At 43.2% G+C, this 24,241-nt stretch overlaps 1 pseudogene; it reads left to right on the forward strand.

The window, feature by feature from the left end:
• The first annotated feature begins 857 nt into the window (after nt 1–857).
• On the forward strand, nt 858–14,141 carry LOC100660889 (polyunsaturated fatty acid (12S)/(13S)-lipoxygenase, epidermal-type-like; annotated as a pseudogene).
• Nucleotides 14,142–24,241: the final 10,100 nt, after the last annotated feature.

Consider the following 24,241-nt stretch of genomic DNA (forward strand, 5'->3'; position numbering starts at 1 on the left):
ATTCAAGGCCTTTGGTTCACAGTAGAACAGGAAGGCCAGGAAAAAGGCAAGCTGAGTGGTCAGGAGGGCTGCCTCGAAGGGGTGAGTAGAAATGAACATCCAAAGAAGGAGGCTGAGAAGGATTTGCACCTGTGTGGCCCAAAGGCTTAAGTGCTTGAAAGGCTGGCTGTAAGAACCCACTCAGAGGCACCTTGCAAGAATGGCCTAGCAATGTGCTTTAGAAAGGTCATGGCCTTGAAAACACTGTGGAGCAGTTCTCTGGACACATGGGGCTGCCATCTTGTGGGCAACTAACAACAACAACGGCAATTGTCCCCCGGGAGGAGGAGGAGAGCAAAGGCTTGGAAGGTGGGATGGGGAAGAAAGGGTCCTGAAAGAGGTGCCAATGGGGCACATTCCAGGTTCTCAGAGTTGCGTGCAGGCCCCAAAGAGCCAGTATCAGGGTTGCCCCGTGGGAAGCTTCATGACTCAACCAGAAGGGGAATTCTAAACTCCCCACTCTTGGCTAGACAGCAAACCCCATCTACTTCACCTCCCCGCAACTCTCTCTTGCCGAGAAAGTTGGTTTACTCACTTTTTATTTTAAAGGCTTCCACACTTCAAATCATTCCACCTCCCTCATCTCCACGGCCTGTTGCTGTCTTATCCATTTATTCACCGGAATGGGGTGGGGGTGATCGCTAGTGTTTAGCTGTCATCATCCGGGGGCTGGCCTGTCCAGGTCCTGGCTGGGTGTGGAAGTCGCGTCAGGGATTGTTTGCCAAGCGCATATGGGTGGGGCTGCGCCTTCTGGAGTTACTGTGAGAATCTCCTCTCCCGCCAGTACAGAGACGCTAACTGAGCGGGATACCTACATCTGAATGGGGGAGGATCCTGTGGGTGGAAGGGCGACCTGGAACCCCAACACAACGTGAACTCGGTCTGGGTGTGGTTTTTCCAGGGTTGGGTCTCAGATCCTATTAATTGTTGATTTTCCCCCAGTCGCACTCAATCCAGGCAAGATGGGCAAATGCGCTATCCGCGTGGGCACTGGGGACTCGCTCTGTGCGGGCTCCTGCAACGCGGAGCAGCTGTGGCTGGTGGGCGAGCACGTGGAGGCAGACCTAGGAAGCAGCTGCGGCCGGTGTGGCGCACGGTCGGGGCAGGCGGCAGCCGGGCTCGGCCAGGGGACCTGGGACCCTGCGGAAGCCACGGGGTTGGTGAGGACCGGGGGAAGGGGAGGTGGCGACGAGGAGGAGCCCGGGGCGCTAGACCTCAGCAGCTAGAAGCGCCCGGGAAGCGGGGCCAGGGAGTGAGGCCAGGCTGAGGCTGGGGTGCCTGGTAGGAAAAGGGAAAGCGAGAGGGACAGGAGAAAGAGCGGCATTTCCCAGCTTGGCTGGAAGGAGTAGAGACGAGACGCCGGCTGGGGCGCGCAGCGGTTTCTGGGACGCGGCCGGGGACCAGGGGCTGGAGCCCCACAGACCGAGCTACTCCGACTCGGAGTCAGGTCTCTCCTGGGGCGTGGTCACTGACCACTGACCAGCCGTCCTCTCTGAGGACTTCCAAACCTGCCTTTGGGTTCTGTCCTGTCGGGTAGCGGAGTTTGAGATCCACGTCCTCCTACAGCTGGGGCGCCTCCTGCTGGTGAAGCTGCGCACGCTCAGAGGCCTGTTGAATGTCGACTGGTTGTGGAAGCGAATCAGAGTGCATGGCCCTGGGACTGAAGGCGAGATCTTCCTCCCCTGCTACCTCTGGATGCAGGGCGACGGGATTCTCTGTCTACCCGAGGACACTGGCGAGGGAGGGGCGGGGGGTAGTACCTGGAGGGCTGGAGAAAACAAGGGTCGGAGGGATGCTGTGACATAAAAGGGAAAGATGAGATGGGGAAGGGGGAGGTGAAAGAGATCAGGCAGAGGAGGGGGGAGGGGGTGGGGAGCCAGGCGGAAGGGTGTGAAGGGAGGACTGTGCTGTTGGGTACCCCCCGCCCCAACCCGGGCAGTCAGTGATGACCCCCAGAACCTATTTAAAAGGAGGAGCTGGAGGAAAGAAGGAAGGTGTGTTGGTGAGCCTGGGAAAGCCTCTGTTCCTCCGGGAGACTCCGAGAAACCTGCCAAGTAAAAGACGGATTAATCCTGCCTTGGAAACTCTTATCAGGCAGTTCTAGTCTGTCCTGTAGGGTCGCTATGAGTCGGAATCCACTCGACGGCAATGGGTGGTGATGGTGTAGCAGGGAGTAGGCAGCGGGACCATCCCAGGAAGGAGTGATTCCTCGAAGACAAGGATTTTGACTTCAATTTCAATCCAGCAAAAGTGAGTGCTGAGTTGAGGCCCGACACTTGCATCCCAGGGTGGGGAGGTGGGATCCTTTCTTGATCTTCCTGCACTGCCATTCTTTCCACGGGTTGAAGGACTTGGCCACCAAGGGGACAATGGATTCCGTAAAATCTATAGAGATTGAAAGATTTCAACAAAGCACCTCCATGTGAAAAGACTGCTCTGGCTGGTTAGTTACACAACCTTCCAAAACTATGTACATATTTATATGTCTATATAAAGAAGAGGGAGGAAGGATTAGGCACGTCAGTGGAAGGAGGAGCTCAGAGCTCACGGTGTGCTCCTCAGCTGATGTCCCTAGAGCGGGTTAACGATTCCTTCTTCGGTTATGAGTTCCTCAGCTGTGCAAACCCCATGCTCTTGAGGCATTTCATGAGCCTCCCAGCCTGGCTGGTGCTGCCTCTAGGGATGGAAGTCTTGAAGGTCCAGCTGGAGAAAGAACTCCAGGTGCTGCGCCCTACCCTGTTCACCTACCACTCCAGCCATTCTCCCCAGCCCCTTTCTCTTTGCCTCCTTCTTCCTCCCCCTCCCCTTTCCCATGTCTCTGCAATACTCCCTCCATCTGCACTCAGGCTGTCTCAACCTTGGCACTACTGTTGTGGTGGCTGTCCTGTGCATTGTAGGATGTTTAGTAGCATCCCTGGCCTCTACCCACTAGATGCCAGTAGTATTCTTCCGGTTGTGACAGCCAAAAAATGTCTGTACCCATACCCATTGCCATTGATTCCAACATGTAACGACCTTATAGGACAGAGTAGAACTGCCCCATATGGTGTCCCAGGAGCAGTTGGGGGATTCAAACTGCTGACCTTTGGGTTAGCAGCCAAGCTCTTAACCACTGCACCACAGGGCTCCAAAAAACGTCTTTAGACGTTACCCAATAGCCTTTTTTTTGGGAAGAGGGAGAGAATCATCCATGGCTGAGAACCACTGATCTACACCATCTCTCCTTCTTCGCCTGGTCATCTTCCATCTCCACTGTCATCTTGTACTTCTTTATTATACGTCCGTCAACCTTAGGAAAGATTTCCTGCTTCTGGATGTTTACATTTGACTAAGGCCTGCAGAGTAGGAGTTAAGGGAAGACTTTGGTTTGGGGGTTGCATTGTAGAAAGTCAGAAACTTTACCTCAATGAGCCCCAAGTCTGAGGGAAGACACAACACATGGAATCCTTGCCTTCAGGGCTGCATTGGGGAAAGGGATTAGTGTTTAAGGTAAAAGACTTGGATGGGTATAGGGAGGACCCACCCTGGCAAGTAAGAGAAGGGTAGATCTGAAACTGACCCAAACCCTTTATCTACCCTTCCCTCCACCATCCAGGCTGGATCTCTGTTTGAAGTTGATTTCTCTCTGTTGGATGGGGTCAAGCCCAATGTCAACACTTTTAAGCAGCAGCATATGGCAGCCCCTCTGATCATGCTGAAGCTTGAGTCTGATGGAAGACTCTTACCCACAGTCATCCAGCTTAGAGACCCAGGCATTCTGCCCCCAGCCATTCCTTTAGGACTTAGACCCACAAGCCCTCACTCCCCACTCCCCCTTCTGCTCTAGCTTCAGACATCTCATCACGGATACCCCCCACCTCTGCTGTTCCTGCCCTCAGATCCCCCTATGGCTTGGCCCCTGGCTGAGATCTGGGTCTGAAGCACTGATTTCCAGCTGCACCAGTTACAGTCACATCTGCTGAGAGGCTATCTGGTGGCTGAGGTTATTTCTGTGGCCACCGTGAGGAGCCTGCCCTGCCTGCATCCTATCTACAAAGTATTTCAGCATCTCTGTCATTCTGCATTTGGCTGCCCTGCAAATTTTATACTCCTAGCCTCAGGAGGCTACCTAGAGTCTAACCTTGTGGCATAGTAGGTTAACAGCAATCTCATATTAGATGTGGACACACACACACACACTCACAGAGATACACACACAGAGACACACACATACATTGTGCTGTGGAAACATTCAGAGCGCATACCTGCTAGGAGTTGGGGAAAGTGTGAGAATAGGCTTTACAAAGGAGTTGAAATTTGGGCTAAGGAGTTTTCCAGGTAGGTAGTGAGGGAGGGGACGTTCTAGTCAGAGAGCTCTGTAGATACAAGGAAAGAAAGGTGCATGGATAATGGCAGATATTAGGTTTTATTTAAATATAGAGTGCAACTTGGGTGAGGAGGAAAGGGAGGTAGTAAATGATGGGAGAGAAAGCATTTTATGTGGGTGGGGAGAAGAATAAAGAGATCCATTATGACCATATGAGTTTCTCAATGCCTATAGATGTCCATTTGAAAATTCCAGGAGGGCAGTTGGATACATAATCCTGGAGCTTCTGGAAGAGGTCAGGGTTGAAGATGTAAAATTGAATGTTGTTAGAAAGTAGAAGTATTAAAAGCCATTTTACTAGATGAAGTTCCCTAGAATTTACAGCTAGAGCAGAGAATTTGGTTCAGAATATAACTCTAGGGAACCCTGACCTTTACAAGTTGAGAGGGAGGACTGGAGTGAGAAAAGGAGCAAGAGAAAGGGCATCCATTGAGGTAGGAGGAAAACAAACAATTACTGTGTCTTGGCAGCCAAGAGAAGAAAGTGTTTCAAGAGGGTGGATGACTCTTTGTCTCAAAGCTGCTGAGGTCAAGAAAGTTATAAACAGAGAAGTGACAATTGGATTTGTCAACAGGGAGGTAATGGTATGGAGGTGATGGAAGCTGGTAGGTGTGGGATGGGCAAAACACGTGAGATGAGTAAGTATAGACAATACAAGATGATTCTTTTAAGAGGACTCACTGTGAAAGGGAAGAAAGAGCTAAAGGGGCTAAAGGCAAAGGGTGTGGAATCAAGGGTGGGTCTTCTTTTGTAGGGTATACGATACCAAGCACGTTTGTAGACTGGTAGAAACTGCTGCTGCAGGAGTGAAGTCCCGGGGAAGGTAAAAGGGAATGGGTTCAGGGTTTTAGGGTCAGGGTCAGCATCAGGATCAGGGTTTTAGGATTCAAGTTTAGAGTGTTAAGGGTAGGATTATGGTATTAGGGTTTAGGGCATTGTGTTGGGGTTTAGCTTTAGGGCTTTAGAGTTAGGTCAAGGTTTAGGGTTAGGTTTAGGGTACTAGGGTTTTGGTTGAAGGATTAGGGTTTTGAATTAGTTTTAGGGTATTAGGGTTTAGTGTTAAGTCTAAACCTAACTCTAAACTCTACACCTAAAATAAAATAATAGGGACGAGCTCCTTAGTACAAACGGAGGAATTTACCTCTGAAGGGGGTAGAGATACTTTTACCGTGGTGATAAGAGAGAAGGCAAAGGAATGGTTTCACATATGGCGAGCCTGCTGGTTTTTGTGGTGTGAGACAAAGGATTCCTAGAATTCTTACAAATAACATGAGACTGTACAATACATTAACTCCTGAAACCTTTGACCTTTGGAGACACTGAGACAACATTTCCCCATTTCTCTTCTCCCAAATCTTACCCAAACACAGTTCTGACAGTCACTCCTTTTCATGAAGACCCAGTCTCTCCTCTCTTTTCTGTCATTGAGTGTTTAATTTCTCCCCCCCTCGTGGATCCAGGAGCCCTGGTGGTGCAGTGGTTAAGAGCCCAGCTGCTAACCAAAAGGTTGGCAGTTTGAATCCACCAGCTGCTCCTGGGAAGCCCTTTGGGGCAGTTCTACTCTGTCCTATAGGGTTGCTATGAGTTGGAATTGACTTGACAGCAACAGGTTTTAATGGATTTTCATGCATCCTGGGATCCCTCTTATTTGACCGTGTCTCACCTCTTTCTTCTGCAGCCAGCTCCTGATCCCCGTTTTTGATACACCATGGAGATCAACATCCTGGCCCAGAGTAATCTTGTCTCTGAATGGGGGATTTTTGACCCGGTATAGAAAGGGATGAGCAAAGAAAAAGGAGGGCTTAATGTTGGAAGATCCTCAAGAGGTGTTTCTCTTACCCACCTTTCTCCCCATCTCTACTCCCTCTGTACAGGCTTCTCCCTTCCTCCTAATCTGCCTCACACATGAGTAGCCTCCTGGTTATACGGACCAGCATCAACAGGACCTTTAATCTCATACTTCTTGATGCTACTGTCCCTCCCCCACAGGACATGGTTAACCCTAGTTTATCTGCTGTGGATTTGTCCTCAGGTGGTGAGCAGTGGTAGTAGAGGCCATGTGGACATACTGCAGAGAGACATGGCTTGTTTGACCTATTGCTCCTTCTGCTCTCCTGATAACCTGGCTGACCATGGGCTCCTGGATGTGAAATCATCTCTCTATGGCCAAGATGCCCCCAGGCTTTGTGAAATCATCAGCAGGCGAGGGTAACAAAGAAAGGGAGGGCCCAGTAGGCCTGTTAGAGAAACTAGAAGGATCATAGGTTCAGAAGGTCCTGTAGTGACCCCCTGAGATCGACTATCTTCTTCACTGGGGAGCAGGAGTGTGAAGGGGGTGGTCGGTCTTTTCTACAAGAGTGATGAAGCCATGAAAGATGACCCAGAGCTACAGGCCTGGTGCAGAGAGATCACTGAGACTAGACTTCAGGGAGCCCAGGACCATGGGTAAGGCACAGATTCCTCCCCACTGACCTTGTGTCAACTCACATCTGTCTGTCAAGAATTCACATCTTCTCACCACCTAGCCTTGAAGACCTGGTACCTCTCCAGAGCTTCTCCAGAAATCCTAAAGATCACTCCAGATTTCCCCAGCCCCATTCCTTTCTTACCCTGCATACAGGTTCTCCATCCTCATGCACTGAAAGCTCCTTCTATAACCCAGATATACAACTTCTCTTAAGTATTTTCCCTCATCCTTTCCTACCTCCTCCTCCCCATAGCACCAAGGTTCATCCCAAGTGCATAAATATTTTTTATTAAATTTCTTACTGCTGTAAAAATCTAGATAATACATTTGCCAATTCAACATTTTCTTTCTTTCTTTTTTTTTTTTTAGTTGTTCCTTAAGTGAAAGTTTACAGCTCAAGTTATCTTCTCATATAAAAATTCGTACATATATTGTTGGGTGACCCTAGTTGCTCTCCCTGTAATGTGACAGCACACTCCTCTCTTTCCACCCTGAATTTCCCATGTCTGTTCAACCAGCTCCTGTCCCTTTCAACCTTCTCATCTTGCCTCTGAACAGGAGTTGCCCATTTAGTCTCATGTATTTACTTGAGCTGAGAAGCACACTTTTCACAAGCACCATTTTATGCCTTATTGTCCAGTCTAATCTTTGAAGAGTTGGCTTCGGGAATGGTTTTAGTTTTGGGCCAACAGAGAGTCCTGGGGCCATGTCTTCCAGGGTCCTTCCAGTCTCAGTCAGACCATTAAGTCTGGTCTTTTTACTAGAGCTTGAGTTCTGCACCCCACTTTTCTCCTGCTCCATCAGGGATTCTCTGTTGTGTTCCCTGTCAGAGCAATCATTGGTGGTAGCCGGGCGCCATCTAGTTCTTCTGATCTCAGGCTGATGGAGTCTCTGGTTTATGTGACCCTTTCCGTCTCTTGGGCTAATATTTTCCTTGTATCTTTGGTGTTCTTCATTCTCCTTTGCTCCAGGTGGGCTGGGACCAACTGATGCATCTTAGATGGCCACTTGCTAGCTTTAAAGACCTCGGACACCACTCACCAAAGTGGGATGCAGAACTTTGTCTTAATAAACTTTGTTATGCCAATTGACCTAGATGTCCCCTGAAACCATGGTGCCCAGACCCCCGCCCCTGCTACTCTGTCCCTGGAAGTGTTTGGTTGTATTCAGGAAACATCTTAGCTTTTGGGTTAGTCCAGTTGCGCTGACTTCCCGAGTATTGTGTGTTGTCCTTCGCTTCACCTAAGATAACTCTTGTCTAACATCTAGTTAGGGAATACCCGTCTCCCTCCCTCCCCACCTTCATAACCATCAAAAAATATTTTCTTCTGTGTTTAAACCTTTTCTTGAGTGGTCTCATACAATATTTGTCATTTTGCAACTGGCTAATTTCACTCAGCGTAATGCCTTCCAGATTCATCCATGTTATGAAATGTTTCTCAGATTCACCATTGTTCTTTAACATTGCATAGTACTCCATTGTGTGAACACACTGTAATTTTTTTATCCATTCATCTATTGATGGGCCCCTAGGTTGTTCCCATTTTTTGCTATTGTGAACAGTGCTGCAGTGAACAGGGGTGTGCATATATCTATTCGTGTGAGGGCTCTTATCTTTCTAGGATATATTTCAAGGAGTGGAATATGGTACTTATCTTTCTAGCATTTTAAGGAAGTGCCAATCAATTTCCAAAGTGGTTGTACCATTTGACATTCCCACCAGCAGTTCGTAAGTGTTCTAGTCTCTCCACAACCTCTCTGACATTTAGTGTTTTGGGTTTTTTGGATTAGTGCCAGCCTTGTTGGGGTGAGATGGTATCTCATTGTAATTTTGATTTGCATTTTTCTAATGGCTAATGATGGTGAGCATCTCCTCATGTATCTGTTAGCCGTCTGAATGTCTTCTTTGGTGAAGTGTCTGTTCATATCATTTGCGCATTTTTTAATTGGGTTGTTTTTTGTTGTTGAGGTTTTCCAGTATTGTGTAGATTTTAGAGATTAGACCCTGAGTGGATATGTTGTAGCCAAAATATTTTTCCCAGTCTGTAGGTTGGTCTTTTTACTCTTTTGGTGAAGTCTTTTGATGAGCAAAAGTGTTTGATTTTTAGGAGCTCCCAGTTATCTAGTTTCTCTTCTGGTATTTGTACATTGTTAGTAATGTTTTGTATTTTGTTTATGCCATGCATTAGGGCCTCTAGCATTGTCCCTATTTCTTCTTCCATGATCTTTATCATTTTAGATTTTATATTTAGGTCTTTGATCCATTTTGAGTTAGTTTTTACGCATGGTGTGTGGTATGGGTCTTATTTCTTTTTTTTTTTCAAGATGAATATCCTGTTGTGCCAGCACCATTTGTTAAAGAGACTGTCTTTCCCCCCATTTAAGGGACTTTGGGCCTTTGTCAAATATCAGCTGCTCATAGGTGGATGAAGTTACGTCTGGATTCTCAACTCTGTTTCATTGCTCTATGTATCTGCTGTGCCAGTACCAGGCTGTTTTGACTACCATGGCGTTATAATAAGTTCTAAAACCAGGTAGTGTGAGTCCTCCCACTTTGCTCTTCTTCTTCCGTAATGCTTTACTTATCCAGGGCCTCTTCCCTTTCCATATGAAGTTGATGATTTGTTTCTCCATCTCATTAAAAAATGCCATTGGAATTTGGATACAGACTGCATTGTACTTGTAGATAGCTTTTGGTAGAATTGACATTTTCACAATGTTGAGTCTTTCTATCCATGAGCAAGGTATGTTTTTCCACTTATGTAGGACTCTTTTGGTTTCTTGCAGTAGTGTCTTGTAGTTTTCTTTGTATAGGTCTTTTACGTCCCTGGTTAGATTTATTCCTAAATATTTTATCTTCTTGGGGGCTACTGTAAATGGTTTTGATTTGGTGATTTCTTCTTCAAAGTTCTCTTTGTTGGTATAGAGGAATCCAACTGATTTTTGTATGTTGGTCTTGTATCCTGATACTCTGCTGAACTCTTCTATTAGTTCCAGTAGTTTTCTTGTGGATTCTTTGAGGTTTTCTGTGTATAAGATCATATCATCTGCAAATAGAGATACTTTTACTTCTTCCTTACCAATTTGGATGCCCTTCAATTCTTTTTTTAGCCTAATTGCTCTGGCTAGGACCTCCAGCACAATGTTGAATAAGAGTGGTGATAAAGGGCATCCTTGTCTGGTTCCTATTCTCAAGGGGAATGCTTTCAGACTCCCTTCATTTAGGATGATGTTGGGTGTTGGCTTCGTATAAATGGCCTTTATTATGTAGAGGATTTCCCTTCTATTCCTATTTTGCTGAGAGTTTTTATCATGAATGAGTGATGGACTTTGTCAAATGCCTTTTCTGTGTCAATTGATGAGATCAAGTGGTTCTTTTGTTTTATTTATGTGGTGGATTACATTGATTGTTTTTCTAATGTTGAGCCATTCCTGCATACCTGGTATGAATCCCACTTGGTCATGGTAAATTATTTTTTTGATATGTTGTTGAATTCTACTGGCTAGAATTTTGTTGAGGATTTTAGCACTATGTTCATGAGGGATATTGGTTTGTAAGTTTCTTTTTTTGTTTTGTTTTGTCATGTTTTTACCTGGTTTTGGTATCAGGGTTATGCTGCCTTCATAGAATGAGTTTGGGAGTATTCCATCATTTTCTATGCTCTGAAATACCTTTAGTAGTAGTGGTGTTAACTCTTCTCTGAAAGTTTGGTAGAATTCTCCAGTGAAACCATCAGGGGCAGGGTTTTTTTGATGGGAGTTTTTAAATTACCTTTTCAAACTCTTCTTTTATTATAAGTTTATTTAGTTGTTCTACCTCTGTGTTAGTGTAGGTAGGAGGTGTGTTTCCAGAAATTTGTCCATTTCCTGCAAGGTTTCTCCTGAGTAGTCTGAGCTTAGTCTTATTGACTCTCATTTGTAGATGACTTTTCATTTATCCTTAGCCACTCTTAAAATTCTCTCTTTATCTTTGGTTTTGGCAAGTTTGATTATAATATGTCTTGGTGACTTTCTTTTTGGATCTACTTTCTGTGGGGTTTGATAAGCTTCTTGGATAGATATCTTCTCATCTTTCATAATATCAGGGAAATTTTCTGCAAACAAATCTTCAACAGTTCTCTCTGCATTTTCTGTTATCCTACCCTTGTTTTGGTACTCCAATCACTCATAGGTTATTCCTCTTGATAGAGTCCCACATAATTCTTTGGGATTTCTTCATTTTTTAAAATCCTTTTATCTGATATTTCCTCAAATAAGTTGGTGTCAAGTGCTTTATCTTCAATCTCACTAATTCTGATTTCCATTGTCTCAATTCTGCTCCAGTGACTTTCTATTGAGTTGTCTAATTCTGAAATTTTATTGTTAATCTTTTGGATTTCTGTTTGCTGTCTCTGTATGGATTCTCACAGCCTGATAAATTTGTCATTATGCCCTTGTATAGTCTTCTTAGTTCCCTCTGTTGTTTTGTCTGTGTGTTCCTTGGGTTTTTCTGCATTTTGCGTGATCTCCTTCCTGATCTCTTGAAGAGCTCTGTGTATTAATCTTTTGAGTTCTACCTCTGGTAATTCCAAGAAACTCTCTTCTTCTAGAATATTTCTTGATTCTTTGTTTTGCACACTTGCTGAAGCCAGCATGGTCTGCCTTTTTATGTGATTTGATATTGACTGTTGTCTCTGAGCCATCAGTAAGTTATTATACTTATTTATTTTATGTTTGCTTACTGTGTTTTAGCTTCTTGTTTTGTTTTGTTTTTATATGCCCACATAGGCTGGTCATTTAAGCTAGTTTGATTATTGACATCTTTCAGGATCTCACGTTCTGTCACCAGATGGTTAGAGCTGTTACTAGGTATGTGAACCCGGGAGTCCATTTACTTTTCTTGTATGGATTCAGTTTAGTTGTCCAGGTCGTCAATCACTAAGTGTGTGGTACAAGCTCTCACCTATAGTTCCAGATGGACAGGGGTTATTGGAGTAGGTCCAGGTTTCTGACTGCAGTAAGGGGTCATGTGCTGAGCAAGGCAGGGGCTGACAGCTGCCCCTAAGTGTCTGTGAGGAAAACACGTCCCTGTTCACTAGAGCATATAGGTGGGTGGGTTTTGCAGCAGGACTATGGGCACCCAGTGCTGTTGGCTGCAAGGACTGAGAGGCAACATTTATTCTTGTACCCCTGTCACAGGTGGCTAGGTGGTGTGAATAGAGCCACCAGTCCTCAGTCCTTGATGTGGGCAGGTGAGAACCCTGCTTAATGGGCAGAGCAGTGTCAAATGTCACAAACCTGCCACTCCACTTTATAGCTGATACAATTGAAATTAAGCTTCAGATATATATCCTGTTGTATTGTGCTAATGAGGGCCTACACTGTTGAAGTGGTCCAACACAGGTCCATGCAGGGGTGAAAGGCATTCAAAGTCATGGACCTTTTATGCCTGCCTAGGCAAAGGAGCTGTGCCTGCCCTGAGCTCCTGGCTTAGGGGAGCTGACAGATTATTTTTTTCTTTTTGTTAATATGTTCCCTCTCCAAAGCCAGGAGAATGGCTCAGGACACACAACGGATTCTACTTCTGACCCAGGGGACATGACAGTCACTGAAGCTGGCCTGGACCCAATGCAGAGTGGGGAGGGGGCAGGTAAATGGGAGAAAGGTTCTTCCCAAAACGGGTGTTTTTTGATCCACATGGTAGTTTAGATGCACGTACTTATCTTTTGCCAATTGAGCACCACTTGTCACTGGTTCTGAAACGTTGAGCAGTCTCCCTGCCGCTTGGTCTCTCCCAATGTGTAAAACATGTCCTGAGTGCCACTGTTTGCATCACCACACATGCCAGCTGATCCAGCCTGCAGGGTGTTGGTTCCTGCCAGGTCAAGTCCAGCAACTCCTCCCTGCTTCTGAACGGTCTATCCCTCTCCCTGCTGCTCAGTCTAATTCCTCAACTTTGCCTTTGATGTACAGAGCTCATAGATTGTCATATATAATCGATTCACTTGTTTTTTTGGGTCTTTGTTGTAAGAGGGACCACAGGAAGCACCTGACTACTTCGCCATCTTGGCCCCACCTTGCCAATTCAACATTTTTCACATATACAATTCAGTGAGATCAATTATATCAATCATGTTGAGCAACCACCACCAATAACCTTTGCCAAATTTTCCATCCCCATAAACAAAAACTCACTGCTTCCTAAACAATAATTCCCCCCACTTCTCTTTGCTCCCATTCTTGGTAACCACTAGTAAAACTCTGACCTCTATATATTTGCTTATTCTAGGTACTTCATATTAGTAAGATAATACAATATTTGTCCTTTTGTGATTGCCAAGCCCATAAACATTTGAATACTCACTCACTATGTGTCAGCTCTAGAACCTAGAGGCCAAGGCCACAAGAAAAATTCTTTTCTGCATCTCCAAATGTTTGGTCACTGCCTGAGATCTGTCTCATGTCTTGGTCTAAAAGCCTACATTCTCATTTTACCCAGGTTCCCTGTCTCCTTAGAGTCCTGTGACCAGCTCTGCCATTTTGTCACTATGTGCATCTTCACATGTTTCTGCCCACCTGGGCCAGGTAACCTGTTGTGATCATCCTCCAAGATCTTCTGGAATGCAGAGAATGGGGAATCAAATGCCTGGGTCATCAGCCTGAGTATCCGAGTGGCTTTTCTACCTGTAGCTGGATTGGTACTTCTGAATCCCTAATGGCCCATGCACCATGCGGAACCCCCTGCCCATCTCCAAGGATGTGACAGAGAAAGATATAGTGGACTTACTGCCCACTCTCCAGTAGGCTCGTATGCAGAAGACTTTCACCAAGTTCTTCAGCCAGTGCCAGTCTGTCATGGTTAGAGACAGCTGCCTGGGTCCTGGGGAAGGATTCAGCTTGAGTGAGGGGTAGTAATCTTGGCTGAGGGCCTCAAGGAGCTGAGCCATCTTGTTCTTCACCTCTCAGATGGCCTTGGAACAGCACAAGGAGGACTATTTCTCAGGCCCTGAGCCTCAATCTGTGCTGAAGCAATTCCAGGAGGAGTCGGCTGCCATGGACAAGGAAATTGAGGTCCAGAATATGGCCTGGACTTGCCCTATGAACCCAGCATGGTGGAGAAGTATGACCATCTGAGAGGCCTGAGAGGCCTTGCCCACCTCAGCTCCCAAAGCTCTGCTGTCCCTAAGTACCTTTTGAGTACTCCATCCTCCTTGGGCCACATCCCGTGATGAACAAACTGTCCCCAAAGCTATGTGGTCAGAATGCCCAGAGCTGCCTAGTGACACAGCTCTAGGGGGTCCATAATGAACAGTTCCCCATTGAATGTTATAACCTGGCACCTCCTGTCATCCAGTCCTGTATTTTCTCCACCTTTAATCCCTCACATCCCTTTTCTCCTTCCCAAAGGATTGGTTTATATCTATTTTTTTTAAAGTCTGATTAAATAATAAAGTTGATAATGCATGGTGAGGGAAGGGAGTGGGAGAACAGGCCTTACTTTTTTTCCAGCTTCCTTATTCAGATTCCAAGGGAGAAAAGAAAGATGTTTTCCTGGAACTGAAATTTCTTCCTGCAATCCACTTCCATCAAGGATTTCTTTAAGTCTCTCTTAGTTAAAGTATAGACATTCTGGCTGACTGAACCCAGAGGGTTGAGGAATCTGGTTCTTAACAATGGTTTTTGGCCTGAGGCTTCTCTGACTCCCCTACCAAAATATCCTTGAGGCGACTTCCCATAAGGCCTCCTGTGATACTCCTAGTCCTGTCCACCCTCTGCCATGTCCCGGTCTCCAAGTGTATCTCACTCTTCCTTTCAGCCTTTTCCAAGGATGCTTGTCATACCCTCCTCTTTATTTTTGCTTCCTTCTAGCACCATTGAAAGGTGTCATATAATAGTCCTAGACAATGAAGATAGATTGACAGATAAGGAACCAGTAAGCCAGGTATTATATTAGGAGTTTTAAATGTATGATCTCAATTCATCTTCACAATACCCATGTGGTTGGTATCACAATCCTCATTTTATAACTGAGGAAAGTGAGAGCTGGAGAGGTTAACAAAGAAATGACTAGTAACCAAAATGCAACAAGATCAAATTCCAATTGGTAGGAGAAATCAAAGTCCAAGACTGTGGCCATAAAAAGAGTGTTAAAAAGCTAAATCATAAAATGAAGAAGTCAATGAAGGCTTAGGCTAGAATCTGATGGACTGAAAAAGAAGGGACCGATAAAGAAAATGGATGTTTTAAAGAATATTATACATTCAATTTATTTATGCCCCATATATTTCCAAAAAATGACGTATACAATAAGTTTAAAAATCTAGAAACAGTTAATCTGTACAAATTCACTATTGATACCTCCAAAGTTTTGATGTCCCAGTCCAGTCCCTGCTTCAAAAACGGGAAGCTGAGTTTCAACTCATAACTTGGTTCTTTGAGGTGGATAATAAAGGAACTTTCTAAAATAGCTACAGAGACCATAGAATCACAAAATCTTTGAGTTGTCTACCTAGAAATTTGTTGGTTAAGTGGAATGATAGAAAGAACTTGAAGACTGACTGAGTGTCAAAGGAAAGAGAGGGAATGAGGGAAAGTCAAAGACGAATCTGAGGTTTTGAGTCTGGACATGACTGGGCTAGAAATATAAAGATTTGGAGGGAAGGTTGTTTGAGGGGAAATGATTGGGCAATTACAGGAAGAAATTAAACAGACAATTGGAGAGGCCAAAAAGGAGGTTAGATCTTTAATTCGAATGGCCTACTGTGAGTTGAATTTATGAACAAAAGAAAAAAGTGGATAGAAGAGTAGGAGGCCAAGGATACCTTGAGATATACTCATACTTAGGGATTTAAAAGGTAAAAATGAACCTAGAAAATGAGAAATCTAGTTTGGGAGGTAAGAAGAGAAACTGGATCTAGGTCCCAGAAGCCAAGGGACAAGACAGATTGCAGGCAACTATGTCTTTTCAAATCTTCTGTCATCATTTCACATCCACTCAGTTCTGTCTCCTATTTTCCAGTTCCTAGATACAATTACCTCTCCCTCATTTCCCTCTCCAGGCTGCTTCCTTATCTTCCCCACCAGGTTTTCTCAGCAAGTGTCCTCATCTCTTCTGCACAACACACTCATTATATCCTCAGTCCCGCTTTCAAATCATTCTACCCTAATCTCCCAGGAGATTAGGGTCTGGTACCACCACTCTTCTTTTACAGAGGTAATCTTTACCCAGGTGCCTCTGCATAAAGAGGGCTTACTGCTACTTCTAAATCTTAGCAGTGATTCCCATACAGACTACTACTTCTAGATTTCCTATGAAGTCAACTCTCTTCCTATTTCTGCAACAAACTCAAATTGCCTTCAGGAATCATTGGTAAATTCCATTGTCCTGACTTTGATCAGTCCTTTACTCCTTAGTCCATTTCACATTGTGTAGGATCATGCTATTATAAAAGTCCAGGTGGTGTTATTTGCATTGTGTTCTAGAATGTTTCCTAGAGTTGTGCAGCATAGCAGCCATCTGTAAAAGATGATAGTGAAAGTGTCTTGAGTTCTGGAGCTACACGGATCCTATTAGGCTGGGAGAACCAGTCTCGAGTTCATCTCTTCATCTTTCTCTCATTTCATTCCACTGCAGCATACTAGCAGGTCTTTTGTATTTATTTCTGGCCCATAGAGGGCTCTCTATTCAAAACCATGGGATTGTCTCTTCACTTTGCCAACAAAGTAAAGAGACAACCTACAGAAAGGGAGAAAATTTGGGGGAACTGTATAACAGACAAGGGTCTAATATCCAGAATAAATAAATTACTCCTACGACTTAACAAGGAAAAGACAAAAAACACAATTGAAAAATGAGCTAAGGATCTGAATAGACATCTCACCAAAGATGATATTCAAATAGCCAACAGACGCATGAAAAGATGCTCAACATCATTAGCCATCAGAGAATTGCAAATCAGAACCACAACGAAATACCACTTCACTCCTGCTAGGATAACTAAGATTAAAAAAAAAAAAAACCCATAAAATAACAAATGTTGCTGAGAGTATGAAGAAATTGGAACTCTTATCCATTGCTGGTGGGATTGCAGAAAGGTGCAGCTGTTGTGGACAACAGTGTAGTGGTTCCTCAAAAAAACTAAAAATAGAACTGCTGTATGACCCAGCAATCCTACTCATAGGAATATACTCAAAAGACTTGAAGACAGAGACTCAAATACTTGTACACCAATGTTCATTGCAACACTATTCACAATAGTCAAAACGTAGAAACAGCCTAAATGCCCATCAACAGATGAATGGATAAACAAAATGTGGTACATACATACAACAGAATACTATGCAGCCAGAAAGAGAAATGAAGTTCTGATACTTGCTATAACATGGACGAACACTGACAACATTATGTTAAGTGAAATAAATCAATCACAAAAGAACAGATACTGTTTGATATCACTTATATAAAATGACAAGAATAGGCAAATATATAGAAACCAAAGTTTATTGGCGGTTACCAGGGGCAGGATGGAGGGAGAAAAGGGGAGCTATTATTTGGGAAGCAGTGAGTTTCTGTTTGTGATGATGGGAAACTTAGCCAGATTAGGGGTAAACTTTGCACAACTTATTAATGCAATTGATATCACTACGATATACTTTTGAAATCTGCTGAAATGACAAACATTGTACAATACCTATTGAAAAGAGAGAGACCAGCCTCTGATGCTGCTCATGTATAGCCAAACACTTTATGGGATTTGTTTTTTTGGTTTGGAGGTTTATTGTCAGATCTCACAGGACATCTCAGTCATTTGGCCTAATACTGTTTCTCAGTGCTTCTTTCTTATCTCTTAGTTCATTGCGTAGTGCCTGGGGTCTTAAAGTCTTGTCAGCAGCCACGCAGGGGACAACAATAGGTCTCCATTCACCTGGAGTAGCAGAGGAAGAAGGAAAGTCAGGAGTTGGAAGAGGAAAAGCTGCCACCATGAACATCTGCCTTCTATTCTATGAGACCGGAAGAACTAGATGGTACCCAGCTATCATTACTGAAAATTTTGATCTAGGATTCTGTAGAAGAATCCTGATCAAAAAGGGTGATAAAAGGGAACAGAATGTCAAATTCTAATGAAATTCAGACTTTCTGGAGCCATTGAGGCTGGATGAATATCCAAAACCATTGCCCTGAAATAATCTTTAAACCTTAAGCCTCAAACCAAAACTTTTCGCAGAAGTCAGCTTTGAACCAAACAACAGTTTAGCCTACTTAGTAAAGTATTCCTGCCTTGAGCATTTTGCTATCTCAAAGACTTACCTCTGTGGGATCAAACTGATAACAGCACCTCGAAAGATTAGGCAAGAAGCTTAGGGGCAATGATTTGGAGAAGGATAGTGAGAATGGTTACGCAACTTGATGATTGTAGACAATGCCACTGAATTGTACAGGTGGAATTTGCCAAACTGTTGTATCCTTTGCAGTGTATATTTTCACCAAAAAAAATAGTTAAAAGCAGACGTGGTATTGTCACCAAACTTCCACCAGGCTACTGAGTCGTCTTAGCATTTCCTCTCCTCCAGAGGATATGAATTGATATTTCTTCCTCTTTTTGGACTGGTCAAAAGCAATGTAACACAACAAATAACCTATCATTTTAAAAGAGGACAGTAAGCAATTATAACTAAAAGGATAAAATGCTATAGCATTCAGGCAATGGTGAAATAAGTACTTTGGGTAAACCAATTCTGTTAAGTCTTTTTTTTTTTTTAACAAAATTTTGTTGTTGTTGAGAATACACACAGCAAAACATATACCAATTTAGGAGTTTCTACGTGTTCAATTCGGTAGCATGGATTACATTCTTTGAGTTGTGCAACCATTCTCACCCTCCTTTTCCAAGTTGTTCCTCCCCCAATTAACGTAAACTCACTGTCCCCTAAAGTTCCTGTCTAATTTTCGAGTTGCTGTTGTCAATCTGATGCTGTATGGATACATCTTAAAGAGCACAGTGCTTAAGGCAGACATTCTTTACTGGTTAAGCTAAACTACTGTTCGGCTTTAAGAAGACTTCAGGGGATATTCTTGGTTTAAGGTTTAAAGATTATCTCAGGGCAATGGTTTCAAGGGTTCAGTCAGCTTCTATGTCTCCAGAAAGTCTGGATTCCATGAGAATTTGAAATTCAGTTTTGCATTTTCCCCATTTTGAACAGGATTCTTCTACAGAATCTTTGACCAAAGTGTTCAGTAAGGCACACAAGCACCATCCAGTTCTGGCCTTATGGCAAAAGAGGCAGTTGTTTGTGGAGGCAATTAGCAACACATTCCATTTCCTCCTCTTATTCCTGACTCTCCTTCCTCTGCTGCTCCAGGAGAATAGAGACCAATTGTTTTGCCTTAGATGCTGATTACAAGCTTTTAAGACTGCAGGTACTACACAACAAACTTGGGGGTAGAACAGAAGCAAAAAGCATATTATTAAGCCAGTTAACTGTGATATCCCATAAAATCATGACCCTAAACCTACAAAAAAAAAAAAAATTGCTGTCAAGTTGATTCCGACTCATAGTGAGTCTATGGGACAAAGTAGAACTGCTCCATACAGTTTCCAAGGAGAGCCTGGTGGATTCAAACTGCTGACCTTTTGGTTAGCAGCCATAGCACTTAACTGCTACGCCACCAGGGTTTTCTACAAACAAGGAACCAAATCCCATGAGGTGTTTGGTTGTAGACAAACAACCTCAGCAGCTACTCTTTTTTTTTTTGTCTGTAAGTATGCCTATCACATAACTTTTGCCAACTCAACTTCTTAGAGGTGTACAACTTATTGACAGCATTTATGATAATTGGCTGTGCAACCGTGCCATTAATCAATGAGATTTTTCCATTGTCATAAACCAAAACTCAGTACTGTATAAGCAATAACCCCTCCCCTCCCCCTCTGTCCCATTCCTGGTACCCATGAATAAACTTTTGTCTCTATACATTTGTCTTTTCTTGTCTTTTTATATAAATGAGGCCATACAATATTTGTCCTTTTGTGATTGACTTAGTTCACTCAGCATAATGTCTTCAAATTCTATCTGTACTGTAACATGTATCAAGACTTCATTTCTCCTACTGGCTGAGTATATTCCATTATATGTGTGCATCACATTTTCTTTATCCACTTATCTGTTGGTGGGCATTTAGATTGTTTCCACGTTTTGGCTATTGTGAATAGTGCTGCAATGAACATTGGAGTAGAAATCTCTGAGTCCCTGCCTTCAAGTCTTTTGAGTGTACTAGAAGTGGAATTGCTGGGTCATTTGGTAGTTCTATTTTTAGTTTTTTGAGGAACACTGTTTTCCACAGTGGCTAATGCATTCCCACTAACAATGGATAAGGGTTCCAATTTCCCCACATTCTTGCCAACATTTGTTATTTTCTGGGTTTTGTTTTAATCTCAGCTATCCTAAAATAAAAAAAAAGCTGTTGCCATCAAGTCAATTCTGACTCATCCTAGTGGGAGTAAAGTGGTATTTCATTGTGGTTTTTATTTGCATCTCTCTGATGGCTAATGAAGAAGCCTTGGTGGTGCAGTGGTTAAACCACTCAGCTGCTAACTGAAAGGTCAGCAATTTGAACCTACCAGCCATGCTGCTGGAGAAAGATGTGGCATTCTGCTTCCACAGAGATTTACAGCCTTGGAAACCTTATGGGATCGCTCTGAGTCGGAATCTCCTCCATGGCACTGAATGGGTGGCTAATGACGTTAGGCATCTTTTCATGTGTTTGGTGGCTAACTGAATGTCCTCTTTGCTGAAATATCTGTTCAATCCTTTGCTCATTTTTTGATTGGGCTTTTTGTTGTTGAAGTTTTATGTATATTTTGGGTATTAAATTATTATTGGATATAGGGTTTCTGAAGATATTCTTCCAGTTGGTAGTTTGTCTTTTCACTTTTTTGGTAGTCTTTTGATGAATAAAAGTTTTTATTTTTTATGAGGCTCTATTTATTTATTTTGTCTTTTGTTTTTTGTACTTCTGTTATTATATTATTGTTATAATATATTGTTAAAAGCTAGGTCCAACTAAGAATTTTATGGTTTTAGTTTGTCTTCTAAGAATTTTATGGTTTTAGTTTTCACATTTAGGTCCATTTTGAATTTGTTTTTGTATATGGTGTGAGGCATGGATCCTGTTTTATTTTTCTGCATATGAAAATCCAGTTTTCCCAACACCATTTATTGAACAGACTCTTTTTTCCTCATCAAATGGACTTAGCACCCTTGTCAAAAATCAGTAGACCTTAAGTATAAGAATTTATTTCTGGACACTTGATTCTATTCTATTGGCTTATGTGTCTATTGTTATACCAGAACTGTTTTGATTACTGTAGCTGTATAAAAACAAAACAAAAAACCCATTAACATCAAGTCAATTCCAACTCATAGCAACCCTGTAGGACAGAATAGAACTGCCCCATAGGGTTTCCAAGGAGTGGCTGGTGAATTTGAACTGTTGGTCTTTTGGTTAGCGGCTGAATGCTTATAGTGTGTTTTAAAATCAACAAGTGCGAGTTCTCCTTCTTTGTTCATCATTTTAAACATTGCTTTAGCTATTCTGAGTGTCTTGACAGTCCATATAAAGTTGAGAATTGGTTTTTCCATGTCCGAAAAGAAAGGTGTTGGAATTTTGATCAGAATTATGTTGACACTATGCATCACTTTGGATAGTATTGACATATTAAGAATATTAAGACTTCCAGTCCATGAACATAGAACATCTTTCCATTTATTTAAGTCTTCTTTAATCTCTTTCAGCAGTGTCTTATAATTTTCATTGTATAAGTCTTTCACATCCCTGGTTAAACTTATTCCTTGGTATTTTATTCTCCAGATGCTATTGTAAATGGAATTGTTTCCCTAATTTCTCTTTCAGATTTCTCATTGCTGGCGTGTAGAAACCCAACTGATTTTTTTGTTTGTTTGTTTATCTTATATCCTGAAACTTTATTAAATTACTCTATTACCTCCAGAGGTTTTCTTGCAGAATCCTTGAGATTTTCTATATGAAGGATCATATCATCCACAAATAGAGCTAATTTTATTTCTTCTTTTCCAATCTGGATACCTCATTTCTTTTCTTGTCTTGTTGCTCTGGCTAGGACTTCTAATATGGTATTTAATAGAGTTGGTGAGAATAGGCACCCTTGTCTTGTTCTTGATTTCCAGGGGAAATCTCAGTCTTCCTCCATTAAGTATAATGTTGGCTGTTGGCTTGTCATATATGCCCTGAATCACATGGAGAAATATGGAGAGGCAGGGCCAAGATGGAGGAATAGTCAGCTGCTTCCTGTCGTTCTTCTTACAGCAAAGACCCGAAAAAACAAGTGAACCGATTATATATGACAATCTAGTAGCCCTGATCATCAAAGACAAAGCTGAAGAGTCAGACTGGGTGACAGAGGGAAGGAGAGACAATTCAAAAGCAGTAAAGAAGTGCCAGTCACGAGGTTGCCAGCACCCTGCTGGCTGGGTCAGCAGGCACATGCAGGCTGAGGTGAGCAGCAGTGTTTGGGATGCATCTCACCACATCAAGTGAGGCTGGGTGGCAACAACCCTGCACAAGCCTCCAGAACCAGGTGAAAGCAGAGCTGGGCCTGCAAAAGTTAAGTGCAAGAATCTGACCTAATGCGTGGGGTCAAAATAACCCCTCCTCCTCAGGGAGTTTCACAGCAGAGAAGTACCTCTTTCCCTTCACTCACCCCCTACATCGCTCTGCTCCGATACCAGTCTGGCAGTATTCAACAACTGCCACACACCCTGAGCCAGAACTCAGGGCTATCCGCGCCCAAACCAGTCTCCTGGCTTTAAAAAAAATGCTACGCCTCCTAAGCTGGGAACTCAGGACAGATCAAGAGGCTCTGCACCTTTGCCTTGGCACTGGCATGGGGGTCCACAGGCTTGCAGCACCCTTCACCCCTGCCTAGACCTGTGTGGGCCAATTCAACATTCCATGCCCACATTAGCATAAAACAACAAGGCATACATCTGAAGCCTATTTTCAACTGCAGCCACCAAAGACGAGTTGCAGATTTGTGACATTTGACACCGCCCTGCCCATTAAGTTGGGACCTCACCCACCCACATCAGGGGCTGGAGGGCTGGCAGTATCACCCACTCCAGCTAGCTACCCATGACCGGAGTCTGAGAATAAGTAGTGCCTCCCAGTTCCTCCAGCCAACAACATCGAGTGCCCAAGGACTGGCTGAAATATCCACCCACTATGTGCTTTTTTTTTTTTTTTTTATGTGCTCTAGGTTTTGGATGTGCTCTAGGGGACAGAGACATGCCTTCCACCCAGGTACCAGGGGGCAGCCATCAGCTCCCTGCCTTGCTCCACGCATAGCCCCCTACTGCAGCCAAGTACCTGTGCCTGCTCTGACCACCCCTATGCAGCCCAGCCCATCTAGGACCGTAGGTGAGAGTCTGCACCACACATTCAGTAACCAATGACCTGGACGCCTGTGCCACACTCCCACAAGCTAAGTGAACAAACACCTGGTCTCATGCACATAGTAGCTGCTCTAACCACCTGGAGACAGAATGTGACAGCTTTGAAGACACCAATAACCAAAGTAGCTCACACGCGCAGCCTATTTGGGCATATCAAAACAAAACAAAAAAGCTAGGACACAGTAAACAAACATACACTAAAAAATATAATAACTTACCGATGGCTCAAAAACAACAGTCAATATCAAATCACATAAAGAAGTGGGTCAAGATAGCTTCAGCGAGTGACAAAAATAAAGAAATAGGAAACCTTCCAGAGGAAGACAAGGTCATGGAATTACCAGAGACAGAATTCAAAAGATTAATATACAAAACTCTCCAAGAGATCAGCCAAAAACTCAGACCAAACCAAGGAACACACAGACAAAGCTATAGAGGAATTCAGGAAAACAATACAAGAACAGAATGACAAATTTAACAGGCTACTAGATATAATAGAGAGACAGCAACTAGAAATCCAAAAGATTAACAATAAAATTTCAGAATTAAACAACTCAGTAGAAGGTAATAGGAGCAGAATTGAGGCAATGGAAGTCAGAATTAGAGAAATTAAAGGTAAAATCCTTGACACCAATTTATTTAAGGAAAAATCCAAAAAAATAATTTAAAAAAATGAAGAAAGCCTAAGAATTATGTGGGACATTATGAAAAGGAAAAACGTATGAGTGATTGGAGCACCAAAACGGGAGGGGGGTGGATAACAAAAAATACAGAGAGAATTATTGAAGATTTGTTTGCAGAAAATTTCCCTGATATTGTGAAAGATATAACGATATCTATCCAAGAAGCTCAACGAAACCCACACAGGATAGATCCCAAAAGAAACTCACCAAGACATATTA

The sequence above is a fragment of the Loxodonta africana genome, chromosome 18 (genome assembly GCF_030014295.1).
Source record: "Loxodonta africana isolate mLoxAfr1 chromosome 18, mLoxAfr1.hap2, whole genome shotgun sequence".
Lineage (NCBI taxonomy): Eukaryota > Metazoa > Chordata > Mammalia > Proboscidea > Elephantidae > Loxodonta > Loxodonta africana.